Source organism: Dermacentor andersoni, chromosome 5, assembly GCF_023375885.2.
Source record: "Dermacentor andersoni chromosome 5, qqDerAnde1_hic_scaffold, whole genome shotgun sequence".
Classification (NCBI taxonomy): Eukaryota; Metazoa; Arthropoda; class Arachnida; order Ixodida; family Ixodidae; genus Dermacentor; species Dermacentor andersoni.
In genome coordinates this window covers 24,042,065-24,053,914 of record NC_092818.1, presented here as the reverse complement: position 1 = coordinate 24,053,914, position 11,850 = coordinate 24,042,065, and positions in this window count along the sequence as shown.

Genomic DNA, 11,850 nt, shown 5'->3' with positions numbered 1-11,850 from the left:
CCACTGCGCATGGCTTTTTTTCATATTTCGCGGGCTTTCTTGTCAACCTGGAAAAATGACCACCTGAGACGTATCGTAAAGGAAACAACTCGATCGGTAGTTTCTGAAGGTGACCTGCAAATCTGCGTATCATATTTGCTGACTTACTATATGCTATTGCGAATAGTATGCATTCGATTCAATTCGCTTCCGACACTCCTTTCCTTTTTAAAGCATTGGCTCAAAATATATGGGCACCCTGCATATTTGCTCTCGTGCAATAAACACTCAATTGTTAGTTAGCAGTGTATCCCGTCTTCGTTTTTTATCCTTGTGCTTCTGCACTAGTGTGTAAATAAAGTTGTACCGACTAGCCCACCGATCTGTCCTCTTGAACTGCATGATATTTTTTTCCTTCACACCCTGGTGCTTGTTAGTAATTCGTTTGAATATTCTCTTGGTGTTTGTTACCTTTGTGTCTAACTTCCTTACGGCTTCCCCGTTTGTACCTTTGTTCTCGGTTACTAGACCCAGCACCTTGAGCTGGTTGACTATTGGGATACTCCGCCCGTTCTTGGTGTGTAGCTTGATTTACTCATGAGCCTCGTTTCTGTCGCATCCTTTGGGAGGCATGCGCCTAAGAGTGGGGCGGTATGAGAGAGGTTCGGATTTCTCGGCAGAACATGTAAGGCCTGTTCCTATGAAGTGTTCCTCTAGTGTGTTTATTGCGGTCTGGAGTCGTTGTATTGATCCATCGCTATCATGACAGACCCAGATAGTAATATCCTCCATGCGGATTGTATGATTCAGGGACTCTATACGCAATTTAGTTTTTCGGGGAGTCCCATCAAGACGAGATTGAACAGCATTGGGAAGAAGGCAGAGCCTTGCTGCGTGAAGGACCCCCCTACGTCGATCTCGGCCGACGTGAGCCGTCCGACGTAGATGACTACTTTCCTATCTGATAGGAGGAGGAGGAAAAACTTTATTTGCTCTAATTGGTGAGAAATTAGCGGTGGCAGATGTGGTCGGCCGTCTTCACGGTCTTCTTCCCCATCTGCGCAGGGTCGACGCCCCTATTCCAGGGCACCACTGAGGGTGGCTACTCGGTAAGGGTGCCTTACTAGTCCATGCTGGACTTTCGGGTCGCTGCTGGAGAGCACCTTCTCCCACTGCTCCGCACTGGGGTCTTTTATTTGAAGGAATTGTCGATTCTGAACGCATCCCCATGTAATATCTGATAGGAAGTGCTTAATGTTATACATCCATTGCCCTAGTCCTATTCGTTCGATGTTTTCCAATATGGTTGCGTGGTTGGCGATATCAAAAGCCTTTTTAAGATCAGTACCTGAGATGGCCCTCCTAGAGCGCGTTTTATAATTAACTATCTGATGATTAAATTAAAGCATCGCATCTTGTGTCGAAAGGTTTTTGCGAAATGGTATCGTTGTATCTGGGTATACTTTATTATCATCCAAGAAGTTATCTACTGTGTTGAATTTCCCGACGCAGGATGTTAGGAATATCGGTCGGATGTTGTCAATCTCAAGCTTCTTACAAGGTTTTCGAATGAGCATTATCGTCGTTTTCTTCCACTGAACTGGTCCTTCTCCCTTTATCCAACATTTGTTTATGTATCCTGTTAGTTTGGCGATAAATTCATCGTCAGATTCCTGAGAATGTTATTGGTTATACCATCTGGGGCCTGGACTGATTCGGTGTTTAACTTTTGTGGGGCGGCGCGGATTTCTGCCTCCGTGAGATTCTCGTCTAATTTGGGTTTATATTCCAGTTTTAGCTAGGATAGCGGCAAGGTGGTGCCTGCGTTAAGTTTTTCTGCTCTAATCCATTGCTAAATTCTTCTTTTGTGCCCTCGTATGCGTGTAATACTTTTAAATGGCTTGCCTGCGGCTTTTCTTGTTATTTTTAGGGTCAAGCGGGAACCCTAGCTTTTGCCAGGTTTGCCGGTGCTTAATTGCCCGTCCATGGAATTACATTTCTCGCCCCATTCTTGTTCGGTCCATTTCTCAGCATATTCTTCTATTTCTTCGTTGAGGCGTGCTATGCGTTTTCTTAACTTTCTGTTATGCTTATGACCTTTAAGTCTATTTTGAAGTGATTGCTTAGCCTCCCATACGTGGAGATGCCGGCTGTAGTATTCCTCCAAGCTAGATCCAGGTGGTGCCATTTTTGCGGCAGCTTTGACGTCATCCCTGAGCTCCTTGGTCCATTGTTTTATGCCTGTGATGGATCGTTTCTGTGCCGTCTGTCGCGTTCTACGAAGTAGTTCCCAGCCTATTAATTTGATCTGATATTCCTTGGGTCTATTCGGCCCTCTCTCTGACGTGTAACTGCGACAAGCGGTGGTGGCTACCCAAATGTTACAGTGTGTTGCGCCACGTCACCTAGGGACGAAAGTTTTGTCGAGTCGACGCGACGCATAGACAGAGGCAAGCTATATACAGTTTCACTATAAAACACCAGAGAAATAGCCTAGGATGGCGGAATTCCTGCTAGATATCGTGTTTTGCGAGCTATTATTGGAGGGGATCTTCCAGGCTGCCCCATGAATGTGTTCGAGTGTTACGAGTTGTAGCGCACCACCAATAAGAAGAACCGCTATCTGACACATGATACTACTTTAGAGACAGATGGTGACAATTATTGACTTAAGCACAGTGAAATTCAATATGAATCTTGACAGGTCTTCCGAAAACATTTGTTCGGTCATGTGCCTGGGTCTGCTAGTTTATTTAACAGGGATAAGCGGGCTAGTTGGTTTGCCTGAAGGTGTGCATGGTATTGGAGCTGCTTATCGCTGCCATTACTTCTAGGCAACGGAACATTGGATATTTGTGAATTGTGTGCAATTCAATGTGGTTCGTTTGTAGCGATAGCCTGTGCCATAGCCGTAGTGTTCGTCGTTGAAACTCGTGCGTAAAGAAAATTTCTTATGCTATTTTTGTTGTTTGTTCAAACGTGATGTTGCTGAGGTAGTTCTATTCCCAGCTCATAACATAATAAGTATTGATTTAGAAATAGCCAAGCTCAACATACTTAATAACGTTCATAAAGTAAGACTGCACACATTTCTTACATTTACAACCATTCTCATTCATTGAAACCAACCGGTTTGTTGAAAGAACCCGCTTTTACAAACGCCGATACGTAGAACGAATTTTAAGCCCATGGGTGTTTTGCAAGCGTATCACAAAATGCTGTCCCATCATACACATATTGTACGATTTATTGAGTACGGAATGTCGCCAATTTTATTAATGTTCGTAAATTTACTTGTTCACTGTCTCTCGGCACAGTGACATCAATCTGGTTCGCAAAATAAATGTTGTTACGTTTTGAGCAATCCGCCAGTGATCACAAAACGTTTTTTTGCAGACTTGGAGCTGATCACGACGGCCAACTTAATTCAAAGTCGTGCAGAGGTACAGATTATATAATGAACACAGCATTTACGGAAAACACGAAGTTAACGTACTCTCCGTGTACCATCACTGCCGTTAATAGATTTTTGCGGTAAGTTTTCCTCATATTGCTGGTCGCACTTCTCATGATCTAACAGAATACACAAATGAAGTTATTCAAGCACGTTGGCCCTACTGATCCGAGCTAGAATAAGCGAAGGAACCACGGGGAGGACGAGCGCGCTTGCACCTTGATATTTTATCGTCGAGGTGTCGGAGAAAAAAAGCAACAAGACTGTGAATGATGAAACTTGCTTGGGCGATCTTGTGCCCAGTAAAACAGTGTACACTAAAAGTACAGCATAGCGGTGAACACCATCGGCGATCGTCGAAGATCTATTCAGCGGGTCAAGTGCGTCGGCTTTTATACATGAATCATGGAACATTCCAGAGTAATCGCTGGTGCCCGCGTGTGCTCTAAAAAGTACAATAAAACTCACGTCACGCCTGAAATCAGATTACACAAGGTTCTGTGACAACAGACATCGCATAGAACCATCGATAACATTCGACAAACCTCCGATACATGCAGGCGCATCCTGTGGTGAGGCGACATTTGTTAGATGGTGAAACGCGGTCACGCGATAAACAAGTACACGTGTCAATACCTTAATATCTTAAAGATAACATAAAGATAACAACAATATCTTAAAGATAACATCGCTGGGATGCTGACTACCTACTACCTACCTTAAGCAGGTAGGATGCTGACTTGGTCTTCAAGTACACTCAACGCACGCTGACTGGAAGGTCCCTCCGTTGGTATCGCTTTGTTTGTGGACAGCGTTATCGACTTCGACGTCAAGTCGATGATTCCGCCGTGTTGTTTCCGGAAGTCCATGCCGAGAATTACGTTTCACAAGCACTGTTGGAGGACAACGAAGGTGGCAGGGTAGATTGGGACATTCTGGTCAGCGTTATGAGGTGTCCTCCAGCTGTCGAAATTTTAGGGCCGTTCCATGCAGTCTTGACTTTCTTAAACTTCCCGGCGAATAATGCACTGATGACGGAGTAGTCGGCTCCAGTCTACAAGTGCGTTGACTTCATGCCCATCGAAGAGCACGTTAATGAAAGTGGTTCTTTGTCTTCCGTCACACTTAGGTCTTGGCGCCGGATCACGGCTGCGTCGCATTGAGTTGTGGCTGGTACGTCGCGTTGTGAAGTCATCTTACGTTGGCGTATTATTGACTTCCACGCTTCGTCGGGATGGCGACGTGTCGTTGCTGCGTTGCCGAAATAGACCTTGAAGTGTCATCATCGGTGGGGGAGGGAGGATCGTCGTCATTTTGACGTACAGCAACCGCACCTCGACCGGTTGCTGCTTCTAGTTTTGCGGATAGGGGCTTACGTACCAGCCCCAGGCTGGGCCAGTGTATGGTAGGCGCTGCGGTGAGAGGCATCCTGGCAGACGGATGGAAAAAGTCGAAAAATCCTAAATGCATGTAGCCGTGAATCTTCATGCAAGGCTACATGAGCATTTCTGCGCATGCACATTTAAGAAATGTTACAGTTACATGCAATGCATCCCCTTGAATGAAATCTGCTGGCTATGTGCTGTGTATAAGTTAAAATATTTCTTTACATATGGCGCCACAAAATCTTGAAGGCATACACATGTGCAACTGTTGTTTCTCACCTGCACTTAAGCATTAGTGCTAACAGGTGAATAATGGTCCTGAACCAGCTACACTCTCATACTTTGCATAAGCAGAAAAAATTGAAACAATTGCATTAGTGCTGAAGCATGCAGTGTGAAAAAGAAAACAAGTGCACCAGTATGGAATGAACTGTTTTTATTCCACATTATAATATATATTAATTTTTTAGGATGCATGCCTTCTGCTCTGATCGAAAGAGACTATTTACATATTTACGACTACTTTCCCTTGTCAACCACGGTAGCCAGGCTCGCCTTGACCTTCCTGTTATTAATTCCAAGGTGCTGCAGGCATATGCTGCAAACATGTAGACGCAACAATGTTAGGGAAAAATAACAAATTTGTATTCTTTGTACGTTCATTAGACAGCTTATAATTGCTCAAAACAGTTGAGTCAATGCTTAATTCGGTTTAACTATGACTAATTGTTGCTTATCAAAAGAAATCAGTGCCGCTATACAACGTTTAATTTTATGGTATTATGACCAATTAAACAGTCACAATCACTGCTGGTGCTAGCAACAGTATGTTTCCTTTTATGACAAGTTCGTATATGACACATTAATGTACTTGTCCCAAATCATCTCTATATTATTTAGTGGAAAAAGGTTACCCAGTTGGGCTGTCTGCACATTTTCTGCCTGTTAGTTAATTATGCCCACGCAGAATGATATGCCCAGAAGAGTGACGGGAGTAGTGACAGTCACATACCTAGGATTGCAATTTATTTTTCTTAATTCACGTGTAAATGTCTTTCTGATAGTCTTGAATGGATATATCATTAGCTGTAACTACAATAGAAGGCAGATGGATTCACTGAGTTGATATTGTCATTTCCTAATTACTTCTAAATTTCTAAATAATGGGATCTCTTGGGCATGCTTACACGGTTGCAAGTCAGGCATACCACATGAGCACAAGAAATACCACGTGAGCACTTTCTGTGTCATGGCATGACACATGCAACTCGTGGGAAACAAAACTATACTATAGACCAAATGAACGCTATCGCAGTAAATTATTTAAGGTGCTCTCAAACAGGGAGTAATTTTTCTAGGGTTTGAATGTTCAGGACCTTTATTTAGCGCTGAAAAATTGATTAAGAAATGCCATGTCAGTATCCATCTTTGATTTTTTTAAAAATATTGCGCTGATTTGTCTGAACTTTTTGTGAGTTGAAATAGTTCAAAAATATGTTTAAGAAAAAGATTTTCTGGAATTGTGTATGCCAAACAAGACAGTATACCTATGTTGACATTTCCAAATTCCCTCATCTTTTTTGAAGTTTCCCTTGGCTGTTTTAATGAAAATTCCCTTGTATTCTATGACACTCGCAGTTTAGGTGCAATAAAAAAAAGTCGGAGTTTCGCCTCAAAGACGAAGAAGGATCGATTGCGATAGCAAATTAGTGCACAGCTATACATATTAAGGATAGTAGTTTTATCGGCCGTAGAAAATTGGAAACATTCGCTTACTAACTGAATTACCAACCATGGTGTCAGCGCGCACAATCAAACATGAACACATCACACTCGATAAGCACGGTCAGGCGCTGTCAAAACGCTGGTGTGAGCCAGTGCAGCAGCAGCAGCGAGCGAAGTGACTGCGGGGTCTATCGCTTCAACGCGAGTGACGAGAACGCAGCGCGCCTAAATGTAGGTACTGTCTGCAAATACCTTTCAAAAATGGAGGACGCTTAAGCTCCGCCTTCAAGAGTGGAACGCGATAGCATTATCGCAGCCCGTTCGCACCGCCCACTCATTCGCTCTGCATGCTCTTGAGTCACACAAAGACGAAACGTGCGCCTTAGCAAGCGGAACGAACCAAAGAACTCGGTGTCTCGGAGAGAGAAACGATCTACGCGATCAAACGTCTTGATCGGCACGGACAGCCGGGCCGCGCCGCGCCATGAAGGCGGACGCGATCATGGGCCGGACGCCTCGCTGGGATCATCCTCTATATCGCTTGGGAGCACCACGCAGACGCATGACTTCTCGCCAGCAGCACGGCACACATCGTAGGGGACGCTTTCCCACCAGACGCGCTACAGCGCAGCGATCACGTCAGAGGCGTCCCGCATCGGCGCTGCACCTAGGAATCGCGCTGTGAGCGGAAAGAGGAGCCGCGTCGCCTAACACTAGGGTTCGAGAGACGCACGCTGGAAGTTCGAAGGGGAGAGAGTGAGAAAACTTATTAAACGTAAGGGTATTGGGGCATACTCCCACAGGTTCCCGCACGGCCCCAATGCGCACAAACGAGACGAAGGGGAGAAGTGGGAGAGTGACGCGCCACCTGTCAGGGCAGCGCCGTACATTGCGAGGAGGAGGAGCGCAGAAATGTAGCGGAAACGTACTTCGCTACTCGTTTAACTGCGACTTTTTCGAGGAAATAAAAGTAAAAAGTGAAACTGCGACTTCTGTAATTTAAATGCTCATAATTACCGATATAAACAGCAGTATAACTTTCTACGGCACGTTTCTAAAGCAACACCTCATTCACTAGAGGCGCTTTTGTCACGCTTTGAACCATCGAACTCATGGCTGAGTGGTAGCATCTCCGACTCACACTACGGAGACCCTGGTTCAGTTGCCACCCAGCCCATCTTGCAAGTTGTTTTTATTTATGAATTGCCTACCGGGATTTTTCGCTCACGGCCAACGCCACCGACGCCGACGACACCAGCTTTTCTGCGACACGAGCTCCTTAACTGCTAACTACGCGCTTGTTGGCGGAATTGAAGCCACCCCCTCCTTTCCTCGCTGCTTCCCCACTTCCATATATGGCGCGCGAGATGGAGCCGTCATCGTCAAATCACCTTGTGCCTGGCGGACTCTGTACACCTCACAAATGGCTTTCAAGACACAACGGCCCGGGCGGCAACTTTACAATTGCTAGTAACAGGGGCGGGGCACTTGCGGAGGCGCCGAACGTTTGAGCGCATGCGCGAGTAATAACCTGTGCGAGAGAGCAAATGAGGGGTCTTTTGTGCCTTAAATATATGACTATGCCTAGGCAGTACGGAGAAGTTTCTTAGCGCGCGTTGTATGCGTTTGTCACTAGGCGTGCCGGCATTGCGGAGTGGGGTCGAGTTTGTTTACGCCCGGAAGCTGCCTGCCGGTGCGCTGAAACAGGTGAGAACATTGCAGACGCTTCCGTGGTAGCTGTAGGGACCGTGGTAGAGGCCGATCCGCATATGTTAAGTAACTAGAAGGTATAGCGCCTTACCAACCGCGGTTGTACGCGGGTTGCTGAAAGGGTGGCAGTCACGCTGAACACCCCAGCAACCGCTATTAGAATACGCCGCGCCCCCCTAATGCGTTTTACGCCAACCTCAACTAACGAGGTCAAGACAGAAAGACAAGAACCAACACGGCGTTATTGCTGTGAGAATACGCCGCAACACCCTAATGCCTTTTATGCTAAGCGAACCTAACCTAAGCTAACCTAACGGGGACGAGACGCAAAGGCAATGTTCCTCACGGCATGACCTCAGGCAATCGCGTTTAACCGTGGTTGCTAAGGCACTGTGCGTTTATTTCACTCAAAGGGGACCACTCAAAAATGCTCCTGAAAAGTCCAGGAAAAGAGGCCCAGCCTCTATTACGGCCCCTATCGCTCCCTTGGGAAAATCATTTTTTTTTTAAGGTAGAATGCCCTAAGGCGCGACGAAGTTGTAATGCGGCGTCAGTGACTCAGTGCAGCAGGCGCCAGAAATTCTGGCCGACGCACCTTCACACACAGCGTTCACCAAATGTGCCGTCACGGCCCTCTGCTTCACGGCTCCAGCAGCCAGCGTCCGAGCGTAAACTCGACCCCGCTCCACAATGCCGGCACACCTAGGGACAAACGCATGCAACACGCGGAAGAAACTTCTCTAACGTAGTGTCTAGGCAGAGTCAGGGATTTAAGGACGAAAGGCCCCCAGATTTTCTTTCTCGCACCCGCTTTTAGTCGCGCCTGCGCAGAAACCTCGATCGCCTCGATAAACGCCACGCACCGCTGTACTTACTAGCAATAGTAAAAAAAAGAAAACATGCGCAGCTTGCGCTTGTGGTGCAAGGCTAGAGTCAACAGCAGAGCTTGTGATCACCTAGCTTTTACATGGCTTGTCTGAGTTGTTTGTAGGTGTTTCGACGTTATGCTAGGTTTTGATAAGTTGTTGGTAGGCTGGCTAAGTCTTTTCTAGATTTTACGAGGTTGTGATGGGTTTGGCTAAGTTGTTTCTAGGTTTTGCAAGGTTGTGCCAGGTTTTGCTAAGTTCTTGTCTCGGTGGGCATCGCGCTAGAAGTTTTCGAGCAGTCGCAGGCCGGGATTGTTTTCTCGGCGACGTCGAGCGTTCAGGCACCGACTCTCGCGTTCCCTGGACTGAAAGTCGGGATCCTCGACTCGGCGCCGCCCCTTTGCCGTAGCTTCGGCGCATTGTTCCGGGTCAGCTTGGCGGCGACGCATCGCTTCTCGCTTGGCAGCACGGCGCTCTTGCTCGTACGCTACTTCTTCGGGCGTGCGGACTTTTTTCGGTCTTCCCAAGGCAGCAGCACGTACGCACGCAGTAGAGGAGGGGAGAGGTGTGTCCCCGCGCCGGCTGTACCGAGCTTTCACTCGCCTGTGACCTCACAATTCCGCCTTACGCGTGTGGCGCGCGAGGATGTTACGTGACTCGGGGCTCTCGCAGGTGGTTGCTAGGCAACGCCAGGCGGCGCTCAGCTGGGCTGAGTTTTCTGGTAACGCTCCGCGGCGGAGCTAAAACTTCAACAGCTCCGCTGTTAAAATTCGCACGGGCGGAGCATGCCGCTTCTAGTAGAGTAGAACGCCGCCCCCAACCTACCCACGGCGGACCTTATCCCAGTCGCAGATGGCTTTTAAGCTGTAGCAGTGCGGGCGGGCGGACGCGGGCGCACTTGGCGCACGGAGGAGAACACTGGCCCCTTCCCCACGGAACCTTGCACGTGACGGAAGACGGCACGCATCCTCTCTCTTGTGCACGAGATTGAGCCGCGATCGCTGGCTCACCGTCACACGCTTTCACTCTCACATGCAGCACACTCTGAGCAGCACGCGTTGATGATTTTGTTGCTCTTGGACTTTATAGAGAATATCACGGCGATGGTGACGGAAGAAATGCACTTGGGCAGTCCTTACAATTGCTATAGAAATGAAATATTGTGATTTAATGCTTTTCAACTAAGTGCCAGTCGATTTTTTTTAGACAAAACGAATAAAACGTCAGTCAGATGAAATGCACTACTAGGTTCAACCGAATGGAACCAATTGTTTACTAAAGGTGAGAAGGCTTAGGAAAGTTTGTGATTCATGCCAACACGAGCAAAGCACGGAAGAGAGGGACACAGAAAGACACACACGACGCTGACTTTCCAAGAAAGACATTCACGGTGCTGATTAAGTCAGCTCTGTAGCAAGGAAATGGGTACTTGCAGGGGTTATATGGCAAACATAGTGGTATGGTAGAAGTGATGGTTTAACCGAACTTACACAATTTGGAAATTATGGTGCCTTGCTGCGTTGACGTACGTGGTTCGATCCCCATCTGCCGGACATGCATCGGTTTGCACAGACCACTATGCTTGTTGTGCAAAAACAGAAAAAAGAAAAGAATAAAATCCCACCAAACAACTCTCAAAACGTTCAATATATCATGCCGTCAATTTGCCACTACGTGGATGTCATTCCCAAGCGTCTATTTCTTTGCACTAACCGAGCACTGGGACAGGCGCGCGCCTGCATACCATGCGCGATTATCAAAATGTCAGTCTGGGCCACCAGTTGCTTATACGACCAGCTGATGAATGAAGAACAGCCTGTACACTGCATAACGGCGAAGCATACAAAGGCGTTTTTCGGTTTTGAAATATCCCACAATTTAACTCCTGCTGCTGAACTGTTCATAAAACAGACCAGAAAGAAATCTTCAACGTGTATATATATATATATATATATATATATATATATATATATATATATATATCGTCGAACACGATTGCCTTCAGTATGAAAGATGTAAGAGGTGCTCGCCCGAGCGACGTTTATTCTTTATTGCGGTTGAGTACAGAAGCTGCGTATCATCGAGCTTATAGCGAGTTTTGTGCTCTGAAATCTCTTGATGTTGCCTGTATTTGTATTGGTTGTCAGGATTTACTATTTACTAAGTGCCGGTCGGTCGCGCGAGCCGTTGCGGTGCGTTTGTCTAATAATAATTTTAATAATGGGGTTTAACGTGCCAAAAACACTTTTGATTATGAGGCACGCCGTAGTGTGCCGTAGTAGAGGACTCCGGAAATTTCGACCACCTGGGGTTCTTTAACGTGCACCTAAATGTAAATACACGGGTGTTTTCGCATTTCGCCCCCATCGAAATGCGGCCGCCGCGGCCGGGATTCGATCTTATCGTGTAGTTTGGCGTTTGCTATAATGGAACGTCACCTAGTTCGAACACAGAAAGGTGCCAGAAGATAGCTTGTGTCTCCCTGGGAACTCACCGTACGCGTGGTGCGCTAGGCAAATGTGGAGCAGCGATTTCCATGAAACGGAGTGCGTTCTCTTGATGTCTGGTTGTGGCAAGTTTGGTGGGCGTCGCAAATAAATAATCCATATTATTAGCGTGCTTCAGCTCGTCCACTACGTAGCGGCATGTATCCTGGGAGTCGACGCCGCACCGGCAACTTGGCGAGCGCTTTTCGACCGCGTCGTGCGTTAAAAAGGTAAGTAATCGTGCT